Raw genomic sequence first — 23,276 nt, forward strand, 5'->3', positions numbered from 1 at the left:
AAGCAATAAATGGAAGCAATGAAATCAAGAAAATATGTTAGAGAGCAGAGAGAATGCTCTTGTATATTTAGTATTGAGCAACAGATGTCTACAAAATGACAATGATCCCCTTTATATATGAGGATGAATCCCAACATATTACAAATGCATTAATTATAAAGATATGGGGCTGGTACAACCATTTAATGCTTTGATGCAGGCTTAGAGTAGCCTGACAGACTTTGTCGGCTCTAGCTATGCGTCTTGGGAACTTCCCACTTTTTCACCATAACCGTTGATCTATACTGCCCCGAGGTCGGGCGTCGATAGCCCCTCGGGGGTGAATCTCGACCATAGCCTTGAGCCTTTGAAAACATGTTCACGAAGCATCGTAATGACGGAAAATTGGACCCTCCGATTTTACCGTATACAGATAGTCCACGTGTTTTTTAGACTGGAATGAAAGTAACGACTTCGATATCTATCTCTTCGATCTTCTCATGATGATGCCATACTTATGACGTGAGCCTTTGTGATAACCGAGGCGTCCCGTCGGTCCATCTTTTCAGAATCATTCAATGCACTGCCAATTCTTATTCTTCAAAGCGATAATGTCGCTGCCGATCTAGCTCCCAAAAACGCATTGATTGCGCCTGCCGATACGTCTTTCAAAGGCATTGATGGCGCCCTGCCACCCTTTCTATAAATGGGAGCCTCCTGGAACTAATTCTTCATTCAAATATTCTTCAACAGCCTTTCACCCCTTTCTTCTCTCCATCCTCGTCCATTGTTATTTCCCATGTTTGAGGCCCGTGGCCTTAAGGTTACATGGCAGTGTTCTTCTCAGTTACGCCGTGGCCTTTCTCCAGGGTTTTTCCTTACCGAGCGAGATTGTACTGATTTGTTGTTGTTATTGACCTGAGGTGATGAGAGAGAAATCTCAAATTATCCTCGCATTAGTGGATATGAGGACTATAAACTTCTACTCATCTCTCTTGACTACCCGGTGCAGTGCCTCACTCCTTTTGCTTTCCGTGGAGTAAGGTGGTACTATCTACTAATTGTTGCATCCCGCACCGGTGTAACGTCTCAAGAAGTGGCTTCACAATAGTAGTGCTGGTGAAATCCATACTAGCCAGATTTTTCACCCAGCCACTTCTTCATCTATTTCTGCTTCTTTTGCGTCACTTTCCTCTTCTCCATCTTCTCCCTTGAAGATGCCATTTTGGAAGATCGAGATGAGACCCCCGAGGAGATGGTGCTCGAAGATAGTGCCGCCGAGGATGCACCCCCGAGAATAGATTAGGCTCTTGGCTTTTACTATATGTATACTATTTTGCTTCTTTATTTTTGTGTAAGGACCCCCCGTGGACTTTTGTAATCATATGTAAGGACCCTTCGTGGGCTTTTGTAATCTTGTGCTTATGAATACAAAGATGTTTCTTCAATTTGTCTCTGATTTATGCTATATTTCTTTTTATCTGCGTTTGTGAAGAATCTAAATGCATGACTCCACCGAATGGTGCGAATATCGAGCCGGGGTGCAAGTATTTCTTCTGGCTCTTGATTGATTAATACGATTCCTCATAGAACCCTTTGCCGTTCCTTGGGCTGAGCCCGGATCGGTTTGATAAACTCGGGTCGTCAGGATCCCCGAATTTGAGTTAAATGAGTGTAGGGCTTCGAACTTTCAGTACAAGACTTAGCCTTTTAGACCCCGCGATAATCCTCGAGGGTGGAGTTGCTAGGATGCCTGAGAATAAAGATAGCCTTGAGGCATTGCAGATAGATCCCGGATGAGGGCTTACCCAGGTTTAGATGGTATCTCGAGGACAAGCCCATAAGAGTATGTTTTTAGAGCTTATCTTCTTTTTGAGAGAGGCCCTCGAGATCTGGTACCATCTCGAGCCTTGCAATGATATTAATGGCCCCTTAGAGCATATCTTCTTCTTGTGGAGGCCCTTGATATCGAGTACCATCTCGGGACGTGTAGTGATGTCATCGGCTTCCTGGAGCCTATCTTCTTCTTGGTGGAAGTCCTCGAGATCGGGTACCATCTTGGGACGTGTAGTGATGTCATTGGCTTTCTGGAGCCTGTTTTCTTCTTGGTGGAGGTCCTTGAGATCGGGTACCATCTCGGGACTTGTAATGATGCCAATGGCTTCTTGGAGCCTATCTTCTTTTTGTCGAAGGTCCTCGAGATCGGGTACCATCTCGGGACCTGTAATGATGCCAATGGCCTCCTAAAGCCTATCTTTTTTTTGGCGAAGGTCCTCGAGATCAGGTATCATCTCGGGATTTGTAATGATGCCAATGGCTTTCTGGATCCTATCTTCTTCTTGGCGAAGGTCCTCGAGATCGGGTACCATCTCAAGGCTTGGTTGATGCGGGGGTGTCTGACCTCAAAACGTCGTATGGCGGCGTCAAGTGTATGACATGGTTAAAAAATGACCGAGGCAATCCCATCGACACATCTTACCGAAGCGATAAAAGCTTTAGCCAGTATTTTTAATTGGTCTTTGAGGCAGGTGGATAGTCGTCACTTTTTCCATATATAGGGTTGTCTTTGCCTTTTTGAAGATTCCGTTATTCTAGGTAGTTATCCTCTTTTGCAGAGTTCTCCTTTCCTGCGTTAGGCCCTCCCATCATTTCAGTTTTGACGCTCTTGCTCAAATTCCCACTCCAATTTTCTAGTTTTACCAACGTCATTACTGCTACATCAGGGTTCGCTCCGCAAGGAGAAGGGAGTTTCGCCTCTAGTTCCCGCCTAGTTGGCAGTGTGCCGTCAATGCCAGACGAGTCATCCTCTGGGCATTTTGTTTCGGGGGAGGGGGGAGGGGGGGAATCTCTCGTTAGAGGAGTCTCCCATCGTTCGAGATCATTGGTAGTACGCCTCGAAGTTTACTTCTTTAATAGGAAAGGAGCACCTTGAGTCAGTGAGAAAGGACTGTGGATGGGGAGAAAAGGTAGTATTATGGGTACCTTCCCCGTAGGAGAGCATCGTGGATCATGCCGAGTGGTTTCTGAACGTGTATGGGTTGTGATTGAATTTTGTAGAAGGTATCAGGTTACCTTGGCGCAGGCTCACCCATCCCTTTGGAGGATAGTGCTGATGATAAGGTACTTTGCGGATAAGGCTGGGCTCGAATTCACCCTTAGCCATCTTGTTAGGTTATATCGGCCCCTGCATTATCGGGGCTTGATCACTCTGCGACATCGATCCACCTGGTCCCCTGCCGTTAATGACGAAAAAGACGAGGATCGAGGGCGGATGAGCCGGTTTGTTCGATCACGGACAACCGATATTATCCCTGGAGAATTTCTGCCATTTTCTGAGAACTGGAATTTCATACGTAAGTGGTACACTTGTATTTTTATCGCTTTGTCCACAATGGAGGTGGGGTCCATAAAGATGTTTTTTCATTTCATTCCCTTTAACGATTCCTTAATTGCCGAACGAGGTTCCTGACCTGGCTGAATGGTCTCATAAGCTGGCAGCTTGCTCGACTTATGATAAGAGCAAATGGTGAAACCTGTCCAAGGGGAGATGGGAGGCAAATCATCATGGTAGATGTTCAGTGGCTCGTTTCCTCAGAAAAAGGTACTTTCTTTTTAGCGCACTAACTCTGCCGCCGTATGTGTCGGAGGTTTTTCCGATATGAGGCCGTGTCCCCTGGGGGAGGAGGAGAGATCGCCAGCCACAGGGCCGAGGATCAATCATAAATGGAAAGAATCTTTGAGGTGTGAGGATCATGCAGCGGGGCGAGTCCTCCTCTGAGGATCAAAAGAGATGAGTCAACCGAGCTTCTGGCTTCGGAGGCTTCTGTTTTTGAAAAAACATTTCTCGTTACCGTCGAAGGTACTTCGAGGGACAAGGGTCATTTGGCACCCTCCTCTTCTCCTACCGAAGGCACTTCGAGGGAGACTAAGCCATCAGATGTAGGCTCGACCTTTGGTAAGGCTCAGCGGCTTAGCTCCATGGTAAGTTTCGGTAGCTGGCATAGGCTGCTTTCAGTTTCACGTCTTTCTTATTGAGCTTTCTTTTGCAGGCCTTTAACAAGCTTAAGTCTCAGCTGCTTCATCGTGAGGCTAGACTACGGAAAGCTTTGGATGGGGAAAAATCCCTTACGCTTCTTTGCATGAAAAAGGAAGACGAGTTGGTATACCTGCGATATGAGGCGAATCGAAGTTGGAACTATAAAAGCCATCTCGAAAGACAGGTAACCTACACTTTGTGCCGATGTATGCTCCCCCTTCCTCTTTCGGAGATTAACATTCCGATATTTTATGAAGAACAAAACGGAGGAGCTGGAATGGCTTTGGGGCAGAGTTGGCTGGGTTAAACATGAGCGTAACGAGCTGAGGGCTCAAGCAGATGCCTAAGTTGCGATTAAGGATGATGCTTTGGCTAAGGCTTCCGCCCTCGAGGTGCAACTATGGAATGCTCGTGCAAACAATTATGTCCGAGCGAATATGATTACAAGGCTCGAGTCTGAGCTTTTGAAGGCGAAGGCCGAAGTTGTGGATGCCCGGGCCGAAGCGGTAATGAGCTGCACTAAGGCTGACCAGAAAGTGGCGGCCTATTTGAAGAGCACTGCCGATGCTCGAGCTGAGCTGAGAAGGGCTCTTGACCGTGAGAGCAAAAATAAATAGTATGTGAGGTGTAAATCTCGGAGGGAAACCCTCGAGGAAATTCGTGCCATGGGCTTCGATCTCTCTCGAGAGATAAAGCAGGCGAGGGTGGAAGAATATGATGCTAAATTCCTTCTGTCTGATGCCGAAGATGGTGAGAAAGAGGCTGACAGACCAAAATCCCCGAGGGGGACGTAGATTAGGCCTTCCTTTTCTGATTCTGCGTATAGTGCTTTCGAACAACATTTGTAAATGTAGCTTATATTTTCTTGCATATATGTATAAGAGGAAACCTCGCGGTTTTATTTTTCCTGCATTTAGTTTTGCCTTGATTTTAGCCAGATGAACTGGTCTTTGAGTTAAAAGGAATCCTCAGATTCATGGTATGGCCCTGGGGGTCATTGGGCTGGCCCGTAGGCTCTTACGCGCTTGGTAGGTACGACCTTTTAATATAAGCCGGTGTTCGAGCTCTTATGCTTTTGCTCTTAGGCATATTTGGTTAACTGTTTTAGGTTTATTCTCCGAGTTGGGTTTCGACTCGAGCACATTCGACCCTCAAGTTTTTGATTTGAAGCTGGCCCTTCGGCTCTTACGCGTTGGGTCGGTATGACCTCTTGGGCTGGCGACAGTGACTCTTACGCATCGGGTTGGTACGACCTCTTATATGGGCTGGCAAAAGTGGCTCTTACGCATTGGGTTGGTATGACCTTTAGTATGGGCTGGTAACAATGGCTCTTACGCATTGGGTCGATATGACCTCTTATATGGGCTAGCGATAGTGGCTCTTACGCACTGGGTCGATATGACCTTTTAGTATGGGCTGGCGACAGTGGCTTTTACGCATTGGGTCGGTACGACCTCTTATATGGGCTTTGTTTTTCCCTCGTTAAGGACTTTTTGAAATTGTGTTTGCCTGACTCTTTAACAACTCGATTAAAACCTCGGTTGTGAGTCATTATATGGCGATGATCGAGCACTTCGAGAGGTTTGGCTCGGTGGCTGAGTATCTCGAAGCCTGTATTTAGGAGCTGACATGCTCGAAGCTCTTTTGCCTATGTCGAGGGTAACCTGTTTAACCAGTTCTTTTCGAAGTATATTCGAAGTAATTAAAGGCCTGTGATTTTATAACGACGGTCGGGCGTCCCCGAGTCGTGTTAGTTTGGCTGGTACAGCCTTGTGACCGTAGTTATTGTGCTTGGCCAGAGCCTTTGAGATCTCGAGTGAGGTAGTTTCGGCGTCTATATTGAGGATATGCCTTTTTAGGGGTCTTACAAGTTCGATATATAGCCTTAACTTTAACATAGGGATTATTGCTTTAGTAAGGTCTTACAAATTTTACATGCTATTGAGGTCTTACAGCTTTGATTACTTGGTACAAGTATGGTTCATGCCTTGCTTGAGGTCTTACAGATATTGTTGTTGCCTTATATAGGTCTTACAAGACCGAGGTTGCCTGCATATGGTCTTATGGCCTCGGGTTTTGACAAGTCGATGGGGGTGGCGATTGGCGGTAGTCCCCGAGTCATCGAAAGTTTCTTGGCTCGAGAGCCATTACTTGTAAACTTGGTACTACCTCATTGAGGGCTTACGATTTCGGGGTTTCCGACCCGGGGGTCATGTGGACTTGAGTTTTCGATGCCAGTCCCCAAGTGTTCGGGACATTTTTGGCTCTGTAGCTATTTTGTGATCCTGATATTGCCTCATTGAGGGCTTATGAGTTTGAAGCTTCGACCCGAGGGTCGAACGACTTTGAGTTATTGATGCTAGTCCCTGAGTATTCGGGACATTTTTTGGCTCTAGGGCCATTTTTTCCAAAAAATACCGAGCTTCCCTGAGATGCAAAAGGCTTCGATGAAGGGGAAAGTGTTCTTTGATTACTTGGTACAAGTATACATATTTTTGCTGTTACGGGCTCAGTTGTTCTATGCGGACACGGTTCGTTCGACCGTTTGGCCCGGTACATTATTTTCCTATCGAGACCCCACTTAGTGCATCTTGGCTTCTCCGAGTAGGTGACCTTCTGGGGGGATGCCCCCCAGTACTTGAGGTTGATTGTAAAAGAAGTCTTGAATACTTGTTGGGTCTTCCTTAGGTAGCATATAGATGTTGTGTCGTTAAAAACCTTGCCGGTAAAAACTTTTTAAAGATAAAAACACTCGGTCGAAGGAAAAGAGTGCAACACGTGCTTTTGAAACCTATGGCCTTCGAGTTGGGAAGCGCTTCAGCCGTTTCAATCGGATACCTGCATTCAGGATAGTATAAAATGTAACTGAAAAAGAGAGGTAGCCATACCTTAGTGCTGATGGTGCTTTGGATCTCGATGTGATTCAATCGCTTATTATGAGGACTAGGTACGGTCCTTTGTTTTGTTTAGTCGGGGGTAGCCGAGAGTGTAGTTTGTTATTGCTATTTTACTGTTTGCTTATCCTTTGGCTCCTTCGAAGGTGGAGGTACTAGTATCGGCTCCACGTCGTGTACTACGAACATCTCCCTTGCTGCATGTTGTTCCCCGTACACGGTTTTTATTCCATCCTCTGTTCGAAAATTCATCGTTTGATCAAGGGTTGATGTTACTGCTCTCATGCAGTGTATCCATGGCCTTCTGAGCAAGGAATTGTATCTCATGTCTCCTTCGATGACATGGAATTTGGCATTTTGGGTTGTGCCGGCCACGTTGACTGGGAGGGTAATTTCCCCTTTCATTGTTTCGCTTGCCATATTGAATCTGTTGAGGACTCGAGAGGAGGGCATGATTTGGTCAAGCAATTCAAGCTGCTCTACCACCCTTGACCTGATAATGTTGGCCGAGCTACCTGGATCCACAAGTACACGTTTAATTTGAAATGTATTTACAAGGAAAGAGATTACCAGTGCATCATTGTGAGGTTGAGACAAGGTTTCGATGTCCTCATCGCTGAATGTGAGAGAATCCTCGGGTATGTAACCCTTAGTTCGCTTTTCTCTGGTGATGGATATTTTTGTTCTTCCGATCATGGGTTCTTGTGGGGCATCGATGCCTCCCAAGATTATGTGGATGACATGTTGTGGCTTATTTGTTTCATTCGTCTTGGTTGCCTCTCTTTCCCGGAAATGATTTTTGGCTCGATCGCTAAGGAATTCCTAGAGGTGACCTTTGTTGAGTAGTCGGGCTACCTCTTCCTGGAGTTGCCGGCAATTTTCGGTCCTGTGACCATGTGTGTTGTGAAGTTCACACACTAAGTTATGGTTCCTTTGTGAAGGATCTGATTGTACAGCCTTGGCCACCCGGTGTCTCTGATTTTACTGATGGCGAACACGATATCTGAAATATCGACGTTGAAGCTGTATTTCGACAAGCGGGGTGCCTCCGTCGGCCCTGTGTGCCTATCGAACCCAGCTCTGTTGATGAGTCCCCGAGGATTCTGTCCTCGGTCCATTCTTTGATCATTCCGGGGTATGTTATGCTTCGGGGCGTTTCTCTTGTCTTCGATGTATGGTTGGTACCTTTCTTTGTTTGGCTCCTTCGCCAGAAGCCTGCTTGGGTATACTGAGCCCGGGGGTGCTCCTAATTGGTCGTCCTCGACCCTGATCTTCGATTGGTATCGGTTGTAAACATCTGACCAAGTCACGGCGGGGTATTCAACCAAATTATGCTTCAGCTATTTTGAAGCCACCGAGCTTCGATCGTTCAAGCCTTGAGTGAAGGCCTGCACTGCCCAGTCGTCGGAGACTGGTGGTAGTTCCATTCATTCCATTTGAAAGCGAGATACGAACTCTCGCAGCATCTCATTCTCCCTTTGCTTAATCTTGAAGACGTCGGATTTTCTTGTTGCTACTTTGATGGCACCGACATGTGCCTTTATGAAAGAATTTGCCACATGGAAAATGATTCTATAGAGTTAGGAGATAGGTTGTGATACCACATCATTGCCCCTTTAGAAAGCGTTTCTCCGAACATTTTCAGTAGGACGGACTCGATCTCGCTGTCTTTTCGGTTGTTGCCCTTTACTGCGCGAGTGTAAGCAGTGACATGTTCGTTGGGGTCCGAGGTTCCGTTGTACTTTGGAATCTTGGGCATTCTGAACTTTTTGGAATGGGTTTTGGGACCGCTTCCTACGGGAACGGCTTTTGCATAAACTTCTTTGAATCTACACCTTTCAGAATCGGTGGTGCGCCTGGAATTTGATCTACCCTGGAATTGTAGGTCTCTACCTTCTTGTCATTGGCTTCTATCTTCTTCTCGCCCGACTTGATACTGTTTGTGATGTCTTCGAGCATCTTTACGATGGCGGGGTCGGCTGCCGACCCGTTGTTGCTTGATCTCTCTGGTACCTTCTCGGCTGGGGGATCCGTCCCCGGTGCTACCATGCTGGGAGTTTCCTGGTGACCTTGCAGCTGAGCAATAGCCAGCTGTTGTGCCTGTAACATTTCAAAAATAACATGAAGGCTAACCTCTCGTTCTTCCCTACTTGGGGTTTTCTGAGCTTCATGTTGGTCTCCTTGGTGCACGCTCCTATTAGTGTGGCAGCTTATTTCGACGTGTTGGGCATCGCGTGAGACCGCATCCATGGGAATTGGTTCTGGTACATTCTCAGGGTTTCGTGGCGGTACATCAACACTTGGAACATCCACACCATTCTCTCCATGGTCCTCAAGATTGTTGTTTACTGAGTTAGACATTTTGACCTGAAATCAATGATCTTGGACAAGAAAAAGTGTGAAAGGTAACCTGCGTTATGTAGTTAAACCAGCAAAAAAATAATTACTATTATTTTTAGCCATACGGTAGGTGCCAAACTGTTTACTATGAAAATGGTAATGATAATTGAATTTGATTTGTGGTTCTAAAAATACGTGATCTATTTTTATGCTAGTTGTTAGGCGATGAGTGCTAAGTAAAAGATTAGAAGGCAAGATTATAGCTTAAAAATGATTGTGGCAGAAAAATTTGTATTTGTGGAGCTATAAGTTACAACTTGAGGCTTTTAATTTTAAGGGAGGGATTGTCACGACCCAATTAAGGATCATGACCGGCGCTTAGGAATAAATACCCCCAAGTAAGCCTCATCGGTATTTTTCAAAAAATTGGACAGAATTTCCCGTATTTTAGGACTATCCACAAATTACCTGTCTCAAAAAGCAACAACAAGATCAATCAATATCTAACAAAACAACTCATAATCGTCATCGACTACCCAGTCAGATCTCCATCACTATTAAACAATCACTTGTAAGACCGTGATGCTGAATCTATCTCCAAAATACGATAAGAAAGTCCGATCTAGTAAACAAGTCGAGAATGATAATTAATTCACATGACACTATTAAAATGACTATGGAGCGACTCTAAGAGTTTTAAAGAAAAGACTATAACAATAAATAAAATCTACGCCCACGCGAACAAGTGCGAGGCTCATCAAGAACTATCAACATGTGCGCTCTAATTAACGAAATCTTCGCCCGCGTCAACTGTTGTCTCTGTAAAAAAATTAGCGGGGAATGAGTCGTTAGCTCAGTGAGTAATAACACTAAACAACAACCGTTTTTATTGGGGATAAGTCAGAAAACATGCTAGTATCTCAAACAGAAAATAACATAAAAATGCCCTTTTAGAAACAATAAATAATTCTCAGTCTCATTATACTTTTCTTGTAGTACAATAATATTAAGAATTCAGTAATAAGCTCGGTAACCACTGTATAATATCAGTATTCACATTTGGGAGGTTTCAATGAATGGATCATATAATCGATATAACTGTGGACTTCTTCGCAAGAAGTCAAATATAACGGTAGTCCCTACTCGAGAGAAAACGGTAACGATATGCTAGTTCTACCTTCCCACTAGTGAGAGCTATAACTGTACTCTGTAATCGGTAAATACATGGTGCAACAGGTCTAACGAACTCGCCTATAGCTACGGGATCCTTCAAAGTCTCCTCCCATTTATACTTTTTCTTGTAACCAGTAAATATTCATAAGAAAGCATTTTCAAAATCATAAAGGGCATATCAATTCTTACCAAATCATGTAAATCCATTTTGGTAATGGTAACTATATCTCAAGTAACCGTAAATCATGTCTAGTATTAGTGAGAACATTTTAAATAACGGTAAACATCTCCAGTAAATTGTTCAGTATCATATCAAGTACTTGTCACACATGCAATTTCAAACATTCGGTAACATATTTTATTTTCAAAATAACATATAAACCATGTAGGTTATGAAAACACAAATTGTGGTAAGATTACTACTCACAGTTCTCGTGCGAAATACCAAACTCGTCACCTCGAACGATCTGTACGATTTTCTTCAATCAATCTATAACCACATCAACATTGATCTCGTGTTAATTGCTTCATTTATGCCAAATTCATCACTAATTTAGGATACCCAATCCTCCGAATTTTATATTTTATCATCAATTCGCCAAATTATATTTACCCATGCTAAGTGTAATTCAATTGGTCCATAATCTATCAATTTCAACTTGTATAATTTGTTCTTTCAATTCTTTTCACACCGGATGATGCCTAATATGTGTATAAGCCTAAACCATAAAGGATCACTGTTGACAATACTTCTTTTAGTACCTAATAAAATTATATACACCCAGATAATAAGGTTAAGCAAACTGTAAGTAAGAAAGTTTACCATACGAGTTGAAAAATTGCTTCAACAAACTGTCTTTGCTTCTCTGTTTCACGCAAGAAGATTTCAGCACCAAAAGAATACTTTACAAATCCTTGTTCTATCATTCCCGCCTCAATTCTAGTGAATATCCCCATCTTTTAAACTTCAGTATTTCAATTTTTGGTGTATTTGGGACCTTTGTTTATAGCTTTGGTTTCGGGATAAGCTCTTTGTGCGGCAGAAGTTTGCTCTCATGTATTTAGGGTTTTTCCCCCTTTTTTCAATTCTTATTAGATTAGTTATAGTGGGCTTTTAGCCCAAATATCTTTTTTTTTGGGTATGCTAATGACTAATATAGCCAAACATAAATATGGGCTATTACATTCTCCCCACCTTATGAAATTCGGTCCCCGAATTTTAAATTAAATGCATGTCTGTAGACTAAATTAAGTGAGGATATTTGACTTACATAGCATCTTCCACGTGCCAAGTAGTTTCTTCAACGATGTAGTTTCTTCGTAAGACCTTGTCGAACATAATTTCTTTCGATCGTAACTTTCTTATTTGTCCGTTAACATTAGCGGTCGACTCTTCGTCATAAGTTAACTTCTTATCAAGTTGTATAATTGGTGCTTCACGCACATGAGAGGAGTCCAATATAATTTATTGTTTTTAATATATAGAATGAAGACATGAAATACTAGATAAAAATATAACTTAGGAATATGTCCTAAATGGTAAACAACGACTCCTATCCCTTCAATTATTTCTTATAATCTTATAAACCTTGGATTTATCTTTCCTCTTTTTCCAAATTGCACCACGCCATTCACAAGAGAGACTTATATGACCACTCGGTCTCTAACTGCAGATTCTAAGTCTAATTTTTCTCGTCTGCACAAGAGTTTTGTTGCTTTGTGATGTAAGTAATATCTGTCTAATTAACTGGACCTTATCAAAAACTTCTTATACTACCAAGTCTGGACCCAATATCTTAGTCTAATCATTTTTATCATCTAATAAGAAAATGAAATCGCTACAACATTACAAACGACGCCATCTTAATGTTCTAACTAAAAGCTATTGTTGTAGGCAAATTCAGCTAAAAAGTGGAAATCATCCCAACTACCTCCAAGAGCAAATATTCAATATTTCAACATGACCTCCACGATTTGTATAATTACACTCAGACTGTCCGGTTGTCTATGAATGAAATGTGATACTAAGATCTACTAATGTACCCAATATTTCTTGAAAAGATTTCAAAAGTGTGAGGTGAATTATGATCCTCCATAAGTGATGATGGACACGGGAATCTCGTGAAGTCGGAAAATCTCTTTCATGTATATTTGCGCATATCACACCCCATTGTATGTAGTTTTGATCGACAAGGAGTGTGCCCATTTTATAAGTCATTCTACGATTACCCACATACTGTCATAACCTATAAGCATTTAGGTAGCCCATTCAAAAAGTACATGATAACTCTTTCCCATTTCTGCTCTAGGACTCTAGTTGTTGTAGTAGGCCCAAGGGTCATTGACGTTCAACCTTGTCGACAAGTTAAACAAATAGAAACAAAGATAGCAAAAAAAATGTTTGGTTCTACTTGCGTGTGGTTTAGGTGGCTTATTGGCTATATCACAACTTTATTTCAGTTCTTGGCCTTATTTGGAGCTGTTAGATCAGGCCCAAAATTAAGCAGGCAGAAGATGTGCAACACGTGGTGCATCACACATTGGGATAGCATTGTTCATGTTTATACTTGGTCCCTTCATATTGCTTATTCTCATAAGTATGCACAATTGGGTATATTGCTCAACTTCGGTAATAGGACTGATGTATTTTCATACTTTATACCTCTTCATTTTGTGAGACCTCCAGACATTTGTGTTTATATTTTGTTATTATTAATAAAAAATACCACTATGCGCTCAGTCTAGTGGTATATTAACTATATAAAAAAAATATAATTGCTTTAGGTCATGGTACATATACATGTATCTAAAATCTTGGGCTTCATCAAGAATATGTAACACATCTCAACTTACCTACATCTGCTACACATAATCCATTACCTAGTTGACAACCTCACTGCCAGTAGTCATATCCTTAATTTTACAGCTAGGAGATCATCTTAGTATTCGCACAATCGCTTATCCTCCTATTGACTAGCCTTTATGCGCTTTATATTTGGCTTGACGAATAGACAATAATTTTTTAAACTTTTTCACATTAAATCTGATATGTACACCTTCTAATCTATGTATATTTTTGTCCAAAAGTGTCCTTATAGGAGCTATATGCACCAAATTACCCATACTTTTCTTTTTAATGCATAAGCCATAATATTTGCCCTTTTCGAACGATAGTAAGAATAGTTCATTTATATCTTCATTAGTTCCCTCCATTGGCGTTGCTAAATATTTATATCTCTGTTGGTTTTCAAAGTACTACAGGCTCTTTTGCTATGTATAAATCTCATAGGTTTCTCTGTATAAATAGTGTCTCCAAATCCTAAGAGGAAATACCACTGTGGCCATCTCCAAATCATGAGTAGCAAAGTCTATCTTAAGATTCTTCAATTTCCTTGAAACATAAGCTATCACTCGACCATTATACATGAGAAAATATCCTAATCCTACCCTCGAGGCATCACCCAGCATCGTGAACTAGAGCCTAATGGAATAAGGCTAATATTGGTGCGGTTGTGGAATAAGACCCTCAAACATGCCTTGCACTTTTGGAATCTCGGCTTACATTCCTTGATCCACTGAAATTTAGTATTTTTCTATACTAATTTGATGAGTGGTGGTGCTATTCTAGAATAATTCTATACAAATGCTTGTATTAACCTGTTAGGTCTAAAAAAAAGCCAATCTAAAGGACATAACGGGTAACTCATAATATTTGTACTGAGTACTAGAGGCAACATCGAAATATCTTCCCTTCTTATTCTAAGCTGATGATAACCAGACTAAAGATCAATGGCTCCTTGTAACTGATCAAACAAGTTATCTATACAAGATAAAGGATATTTGTTGTATATTATTATCTTATTTAATTATCTGTAGTTGGCCCACATTCTTAAAGACTCGTCCTTTTTTTTTCAAATGATATTGGTGTACCCCATAGTGCAACACTCGGTATGATAAAACCTGTATCCAGTAGGCTTGTCAATTATTCAATTAGCTCTTTCAACTCTATTGGTGCCATATGATATAGTTTGCATGTCAGGTGTCAGCTCAATACCGAAGTCTATTTCTCATATTGGAGGTAGTCCTAGTAAATCCTTAGGAATACATTAGAGAATCTCTCATTATGATGCTTTTTATTTTCTTCTCAAACTAAGTGTTTCTTCTCTTGTGCCTCTTACCGTATCTACGAGATCTAAACAACCTTTCTTCTATAGCCGTTAAGTCTTCAAAATATATAATTTGCTCGTCTCTAAAACCTATTATCCCATTTTTGTACAAAACCAGCTTTTAAAGTTCACCAAACCTAATAGTCTTTCTATAGTAATCGAGGGTAGCATGGTAAGAAGATTAGTAATCCATATACATCTGTACATTAGAGTCAACCATATCAAGTACAACTTGGTTAGCTAGGGTTTCCTTCTCTTAACTTGAATCTTAAAAGTTTTAAACACATGTCTAACTACTATAAATTTTTCACAGATGTGGCAACCCGAAAAGGATTGCTTAATATCTCAAAACATTCTTGATTTTTAAATCTTCGACTCATATTAAAATTCATACTAAAAGATATTCTAATCTCGATCTTCTTATGTGAGTTCTTGCCCGCCTATCATGTTCATATTTTCAATCTTTCTGGTAAGTGCAACTGCTACAGAATAGGTTTAAGTCTTCATATATGCAGTTACTATCTTGTTTAAATAATTAACCAACCTTTCAACAAGCCTATAAACTTATGATGTTGCTTGTGTATCCAGCTGAGAAAGTTTAGTGTTATATGTAAGTATACCCAACGTCTAAATCAATTTCTTAAATGATCTAGCAGGCAAGTTCACGTTACAAACTGTCAAGAAGGAGGTGATTCATAAACACTTTAGTGAAATTTATTTCAAAATTAATTGTGTTGCTCTTGTTGGCATCTTTAAGAGTACAGTAGCATTTCATATATTCGTCATGTTCTCTAGTCTAAAAGTTGTCTGTTCCATAGAACTCTTCATGAAATATCCTATGGCTCATAAAGTGGTAAGTATTTTACTAAAACCTTTAAGGATCCTTTGAACTATCAGAAATAGTAAACTTAGTAGTTTCAACTCTAGGAGCTTTATTAAGAATATTTTGTTGGTCCCCATAATCTTCTAAGTGCACGAGGACTTTAGAGCCCCTATTCTGTTGCTCATTCTTCTCATGTTTATCTATTACCTCCAAACAGATCTCAATTTTTTTTTCATTTTTTTCATGGAGGTAAGTACCTTTTTGTGATAGCACTCCTCTATCACTGTAGTGGTGGACTAATATAAATTTCCGAAATGGACTATATTACGCATCTTATCGGAAAGCACCTCATATGGCACAATGAACCCTTCACTGGTCTTGTATACTACTTATGTAACATTTCTTTGCTTGGAGATGGTTGCATGTCCATTGCCGAAATTTGACGTCTTTGAAGTTTGAACCACTAGAAAAATTCTATTGTAGGGTAATTGGTCCGAGTCATACACGAATATGATAAGTAATAATAGATTCAGTTATTTGACCCTAATTGCCACACACGTACGGAGGAATAAGAAAGAAAGACAAGACACATCCTATCACGCCCTCACAGAATCACGATTATGGGAATGGCCGGCTACATAACCATAATTGAGATTCTACTACTGACGTATGCTCCATTAGTCACAAGAATAACCTAGGGCTCTGATACCAACTTTGTCACGACCCAATTAAGGATCATGACCGGCGCTTAGGAGTAAATGCCCCCAAGTAAGCCTCATCGATATTTTATAAAAAATCGGACAACGTTTCCCGTATTTTAGGACTATCCAAAAATTACCTGTCTCAAAAAGCAACAACAAAACCAATTAATATCTAACAAAACAACTCATAATCGTCATCGACTACCCAGTCAGATCTCCATCACTATTAAACAATCACTTGTAAGACCGTGATGCTAAATCTATCTCCAAAATACGATAAGAAAGTCCGATCTAGTAAACAAGTCGAGAATGATAATTAATTCACATGACACTATTGAAATGACTATGGAGCGACTCTAAGAGTTTTAAAGAAAAGACTATAACAATAAATAAAATCTACGCCCACGCGAACAAGTGCGAGGCTCATCAAGAACTATCAACCTGTGCGCTCTAATTAACGAAATCTTCGCCCGCGTCAACTGTTGTCTCTGTAAAAAAATTAGCGGGAATGAGTCGTTAGCTCAGTGAGTAATAACACTAAACAACAACCGTTTTTATTGGGGACAAGTCAGAAAACATGCTAGTATCTCAAACAGAAAATAACATAAAAATGCCCTTTTAGAAATAATAAATAATTCTCAATCTCATTATACTTTTCTTGTAGTACAATAATATTAAGAATTCAATAATAAGCTCGGTAACCACTGTATAATATCAGTATTCACATTTGGGAGGTTTCACTGAATGGATCATATAATCGGTATAACTGTGGACTTCCGCGCAAGAAGTCAAATATAACGGTAGTCCCTACTCGAGGGAAAACGGTAACGGTATGCTAGTTCTACCTTCCCACTAGCGAGGGCTATAATTGTACTCTGTAATCGGTAAATACAAGGTACACCAGGTCTAACAAACCCGCCGTTAGCTACGGGATCCTTTAAAGTCTCCTCCCATTTATACTTTTTCTTGTAACCAGTAAATATTCATAAGAAAGCATTTTCAAATCACAAAGGGCATATAAATTCTTACCAAATCATGTAAATCCATTTCGGTAATGGTAACTATATCTCAAGTAACAGTAAAACATGTCTAGTATTAGTGAGAACATTTTAAATAACGATAAACATCTCCAGTAAATTGTTCAGTACCATATCAAGTAAAAGACTTGTCCCACATGCAATTTCAAACATTCAGTAACATATTTTATTTTCAAAATAACATATAAACCATGTAGGTTATGAAAACACAAATTGTGGTAAGATTACTATTCACAGTACTCGTGCGAAATACCAAACTCGTCACCTCGAACGATCTGTACGATTTTCTTCAATCAATTTATAACCACATCAACACCGATATCGTGTTAATTGCTTCATTTATGCCAAATTCATCACTAATTTAGGATACCCAATCCTCCGAATTTTATATTTTATCATCAATTCGCCAAATTATATTTACCCATGCTAAGTGTAACTCAACTGGTCCATAATCTATAAATTTCAACTTGTATAATTTGTTCATTCAATTTTTTTTTTCACACCAGATGATGCCTAATATGTGTATAAGCCTAAACCATAAAGGATCACTGTTGACAATACTTCTTTTAGTACCTAATAAAATTATATACACCCAGATAATAAGCTTAAGCAAACTGTAAGTAAGAAAGTTTACCATACGAATTAAAAAATTGCTTCAACAAACTGTCTTTGCTTCTCTGTTTCACGCAAGAAGATTTCAGCACCAAAAGAATACTTTACGAATCCTTGTTCTATCCTTCCCGCCTCAATTCCAGTGAATATCCCCATATTTTAAACTTCAGTATTTCAATTTTTGGTGTATTTGGGACCTTTGTTTATAGCTTTGGTTTCGGGATAAGCTCTTTGTGCGGCAGAAGTTTGCTCTCATGTATTTAGGGGTTTTTTTCCTTTTTTTTTTGCACTTCTTATTAGATTAGTTACAATGGGCTTTTAGCCCTAATATCTTTTTTTTTTGTATGCTAATGACTAATATAGCCAAACATAAATATGGGCTATTACAGGGATTTAAAAAAGAGTACAATTAACCAAGTTGACTATTATGTATTAGTACTAAACTACAATTGAATTTAAAAAGAAAGGCAAAAGTAAAAAATGAAGCAGTTTCCTTTTAAGTATAAATTATGTTGAATTGAAAGAAGTTAGTACTAAACTATAATTGAATTTTAAAAAAACGAAAAGAGAAAAGTAAAAAATAAAGTAGTTTGCGATTAAGTATAAATTATGTTGAATTGGAAGAAGTAAAATAGAAATGAAGCGAAAACATTGAATAAGGGTTTCGAACCCAGGTAACACAAGCATAGGAGGAGTTTTAAGTGGCCCATACAATCAATTCTTCCATTCACATTTTACTTTTTATGGGCACAAATAAAATATTTAAGGGGTCCCATCAGTATATACAATATATATGATATATATACAAGGTTTTTGTCCAGGTTAACTGAAATAAACTGGGTATTACACCCAAATCAATTGATTATTTTAACTCACTAAACAGAATTACAATAACCAAAGATCAATAGAACAGTAGAAAACAACATTAAAGGAAATAGAGAGTAGATGAGAAGAGAAATTGCAGCCTAAAACTAAGAAGAAAGGGGATGAGAGAGAGATTCAGCAGAGGAGATGAGAAGAACAAACTGAGCCAAGACTTCAACATAATTCGAATGCCCTGTATTCCCCCGGATCCCAAATAATGTCCTAGTATTCTATTCGGTTGTTTAGTCATTGGGCCTCTTCTCAATTTAGTTCCAGGTCCATATTCCCATCTGGATCAACTTTGTTGCACGCTTCTAGCCCATAATCTCATATTGAGTCATGCGGGTTCACAATATTAACGGGGTCTGTGACCTCTCAACCCACAACGTGGGTCCGCCTTTTGCTATATGAGTGTGTCAAGAAAGACTAAATTAAGACAATAACATACTCCCTCCGTTTCAATTTATGTGAACTCATTTGACTGGGCACGGAGTTTAAGAAAAGAGAGAAGACTTTTGAATTTGTGGTGTAAAATGAAGCACATATATTTTATGTGGCTATAAATCATTACATAAAGGTAAATTATTTCCAAATAGGAAAAGAAGTCATTCTTTCTGGCACAGACTAAAAAGGAAATAGGTTCACATAGATTGAAACGGAGGGAGTATAATATTGGACTTGATACGAAGCACTATAGAAATGTTACTTCGTATTTTGTCATATATAGTTTAGTCGTCAGCACAAACTACCAAATCCCAAATAATTAGATTCCTTTTTAACAGGTAAGTTTCTTTTAAATAAGGGTGCATTGTACAAGTTTTGATTATATAGTAACAAAAAATATAGCAGAAAGAATTAATGACAGTAGTAGATATAGTACAAAGACTGGGTCTCGACATGTTTTACACGTGAGTGAAATAAAATAGCATCCATTCAATTATTACAAGCATTAATTCATGTTTCTTTTTTTGGCTACAAGACAATTTCATGGGGTTGGTGAGCTTGTCATTTTAATTGAGGGATATGATGGGAAGGAAATGTGTACCACTATAATGCACTGTTAAAATAGAGACCTACGAAGAGGGATCGTACTCTGTTCTCTCCCTACTAGCCAGTCTTCAATTCTGAAAGTATTTTTTTTTCAAAAACAATACTCCATTTATTTAAATTTATGTGAATCTATTTAACTAGAAACAGAATTTAAGAGAAAATAAAGACTTTTAGAATTTGTGGTCTTAAACAAGTCAAAAAATGGCCCAGAGTATTTATGTGATTATAAAAACTTCTCATTAAGGGTAGAATTGGAAGTTTAAGCTAAATTATTTCTAAATTTAGAAATGGGTCATTCTTTTTGTAACGGACAAAAAAAGAAATTGATTCACATAAACTGAAACGGAGGGAGTACTTTTTTCAATGTTGAAGTGTTTGGCCAAACTTTTACAAGCAAAAAAGTATTTTTGAGGAGAAGCAAAAGCAGTTCTGGAGAAGCAGAAAAAGTAGCTTCTCTCCAAAAACACTTTTTTGAAAAATATTTTTAAGAAAAATACACTTAGAAGCAGTTTTTAAAAGCTTGGCCAAACACTAATTACTACTCAGAAGTGCTTTTCAAATTAATTAGCTAAATACAAACTGCTTCTTACCAAAAATACTTTTGAAAAAAAAAAACACTTCTCAAAATAAATTAATTTTTGCATCTTGGCCAAACAGGCTATATGACTGTCAAGGTGCAAATATATTTCGTTCTTTTAACTCAATTCGATATCGTTGAGCCAAAGAACAATACTTCACTCGAATTTGCTCATTATCAGGGGTGGAGCTAGTGTTTGGTTATGGGTTCTCGGTTGTGCTTTGGTCCAAAATTTATATTTATCTGAAAAAATTTATTGAATACATACAAATTATTAATTTAAAATTCATTAACTTAAAATGACTAAAATTTTGTATCTATAAGTTTCAAATACTAACTCAACCTCACATTGTTGTCCACGTGCTTCAACAATGTGATCTAGCTTGACATCCGATAAAAAAAAAAAGGGTCGGCCTTGTCAACAGATTCTCAACAGATTCGGCTCAAAATTAAGACTTCAGTTAAGAGAGGGAGAATTCGTCATTACTAAAGTATGGAGTAAAGTTTCTCCTCCGTCTCGCCTAGCCTCCACCAACACCTACGACTAACTTATACTTTTGGCAATGAAAAATAGGTATTATTCCAGCAGCCTCAAAAAAAATAGTACTATTATTATCCAGATAATCAAATAATATTTCATTCAAATACAAGTCTTTTAAATATTTTGTTATTAGATGTTGTGATTTATAGTCATGCTTCTTATGCAGCTTTTATATTTGTAAGTTTTTATTTATTAAAGGAGAATTAAGAAGCTATCATCTATATTCACCCTGAAAGTTAAATGCATTGATTCTTATATGGCAAGTTCCACTTGAGATGGAAGAAATATAATTAATTGTCATCTAAGCTTTATACACGAGAGTTATAAAATCCAACCAAAGAATATTACAGAAAGTTTATGTTTTAAAATTAAAACCTCAGGGAACTTTTCTGCAATTATCTCTTCGGAAAAGATATATCGTATTTGTTTCATATTAGATGCATTTTAGTCATTTTCCCTTGATGGACTCGAAAGAGCAAGCAAAAAGATAAAACTGAATAGGAATTTGGATTTAGAATTGAAATACAAATACTTGAGAAAGTTTTTGGGTGGAAAAGTTGAGGAACATTTTGACAAAACATTATTTTGATTCACAAATAATTAGAAAAAAAAAATACAACTATCGAAAAGACATTGTTTTTTTCTTTCACAAACTTTTTTTTTTATCTTTTTGAAATTCCTTTTTCAAAAAATTGTCCAAAAGTTTAATTTTCTAGAAGGCCATGGTAATTTAGATTGGGGTAAATGCTTACAGTTTTACGATGAAAGGAATTTTTACATTCTTATGCTACATGAGAAACCTTATTACCCTCAATGTTTAAGGTTTGACTTAATTACACTTAGTATATCAAATTATCAATTTTATACCATAATTAATTAAGGGTATAATTAATTTTACATTTTTTACTCCTTAATTAAAGGAATCTGCACGTTTCTTTCTCCTAACCCCTCAGTCCCACCCACGTTTTATCCATACCCTGTTCTTTTTTCCATCTTCTGAAACCAAATCCACCATTGACAGCCATTAAAAAGTTTTGAATCTTTGAATTCAAATTTGGGTTTTCAAAAATAATTATTTGTTTTGATTGAGTGTTATTGTAAATAATTGGGAATATGTTTTGGAGTTTATATCTCAATTTTGAGGGGTTTTGGTGAAAATTTAGACTTGGTTTTGGCTGAATTTCAGATTGAAACTCGAAGAAGAAGAAGAAGAAGAAGATATATTACAGAAATTGTAGATAAATTGTAGTTACAGTTGGATTGATCAGAATTTGAACTAAATACATCTTCGCCGCCGTTGACGGTTTCCGACGAGGAAACTCCTCTGTTCTCTACTTCTCCATTCTCCATTTCTTAGTTTTACTTCTGTTTTACGTTTTCTATTTCTAATATGAGTTTCTTGATTTCGCACACTTTATACACACATTTGATACAACAAAAATATGAAGTAGTTACAGTTGGATTGATCAGAATTTGAAATAAATAAAAGAGATTTTTACATTCCTATGCCACATATATTTCAAATTCTATGAAAGTCTGATTTCAAATTCCTATGCCACATAAAATTCCTACATTTATCTATAAATAAACTACACATCAGTTTTAGGATGTATAAAGCAATATTGTTTTCATAATTATCTACAAAATTACTACATTTATACTACAATTAAACTACAATCTATGTTGAAAAAATGTTGACTACAAAATTTTTCTCTTCATCTACAAAAATTCTACAAATATACTACAAATCAGTTTAAGTATGTATAAAGCAGTATTATTTGTAAGGGTATCTACATAATTACTACATTTATACTACAATTAACCTACAATCTATGTTGAAAATCTACAAATTATCTACAAAATATCTACAAACTGGGTACTTTGAATTTTAATATCCCAATTCTCATTCAATTGTAGCATAATTGAGATTTTTGACATAATTTATTTTTTCAGAAGATTTGTAGAAGTTTTAGTCGTTTTTTTATTTGTGAAAACAAAAAATAAAACATCTACAATCAGAATACAAATAATCTATAATTTATCTACAAAATATCTACAATTTCTGCAATATGTCTTCTTCTTCTTCTTCTTCTTCTTCTTCTTCTTCTTCTCCTTCTTCTTCTTCTTCTTCTTCTTCTTCTTCTTTTTCTTTCAATCTGAAATTCAGTCAAAACCAAGTCTAATCTTCACCAAAAACCCTCAAAATTGAGATATAAACTCCAAACCATATTCCCAATTATTTTCAACAACACCCAATCCAAACAAATAATGATTTTTGAAAACCCAAATTTGAATTCAAAGTTTTCGAGCTTTTTAATGGCTGTCAATGGTGAATTTGTAGCGATTGTGAAAATATCGAAGAACAGAATTTGATTATAAATTGAAGATAAAGGATTTTCGTGATATGATTTGATCTCCTTTCCGTTTCAAAATTTGAATTTAACGTAGAATCAATCAATACCAAGATTCTTTCCTGATTTTTC

The sequence above is a fragment of the Nicotiana sylvestris genome, chromosome 10 (assembly GCF_000393655.2).
Source record: "Nicotiana sylvestris chromosome 10, ASM39365v2, whole genome shotgun sequence".
NCBI classification, from domain to species: Eukaryota; Viridiplantae; Streptophyta; class Magnoliopsida; order Solanales; family Solanaceae; genus Nicotiana; species Nicotiana sylvestris.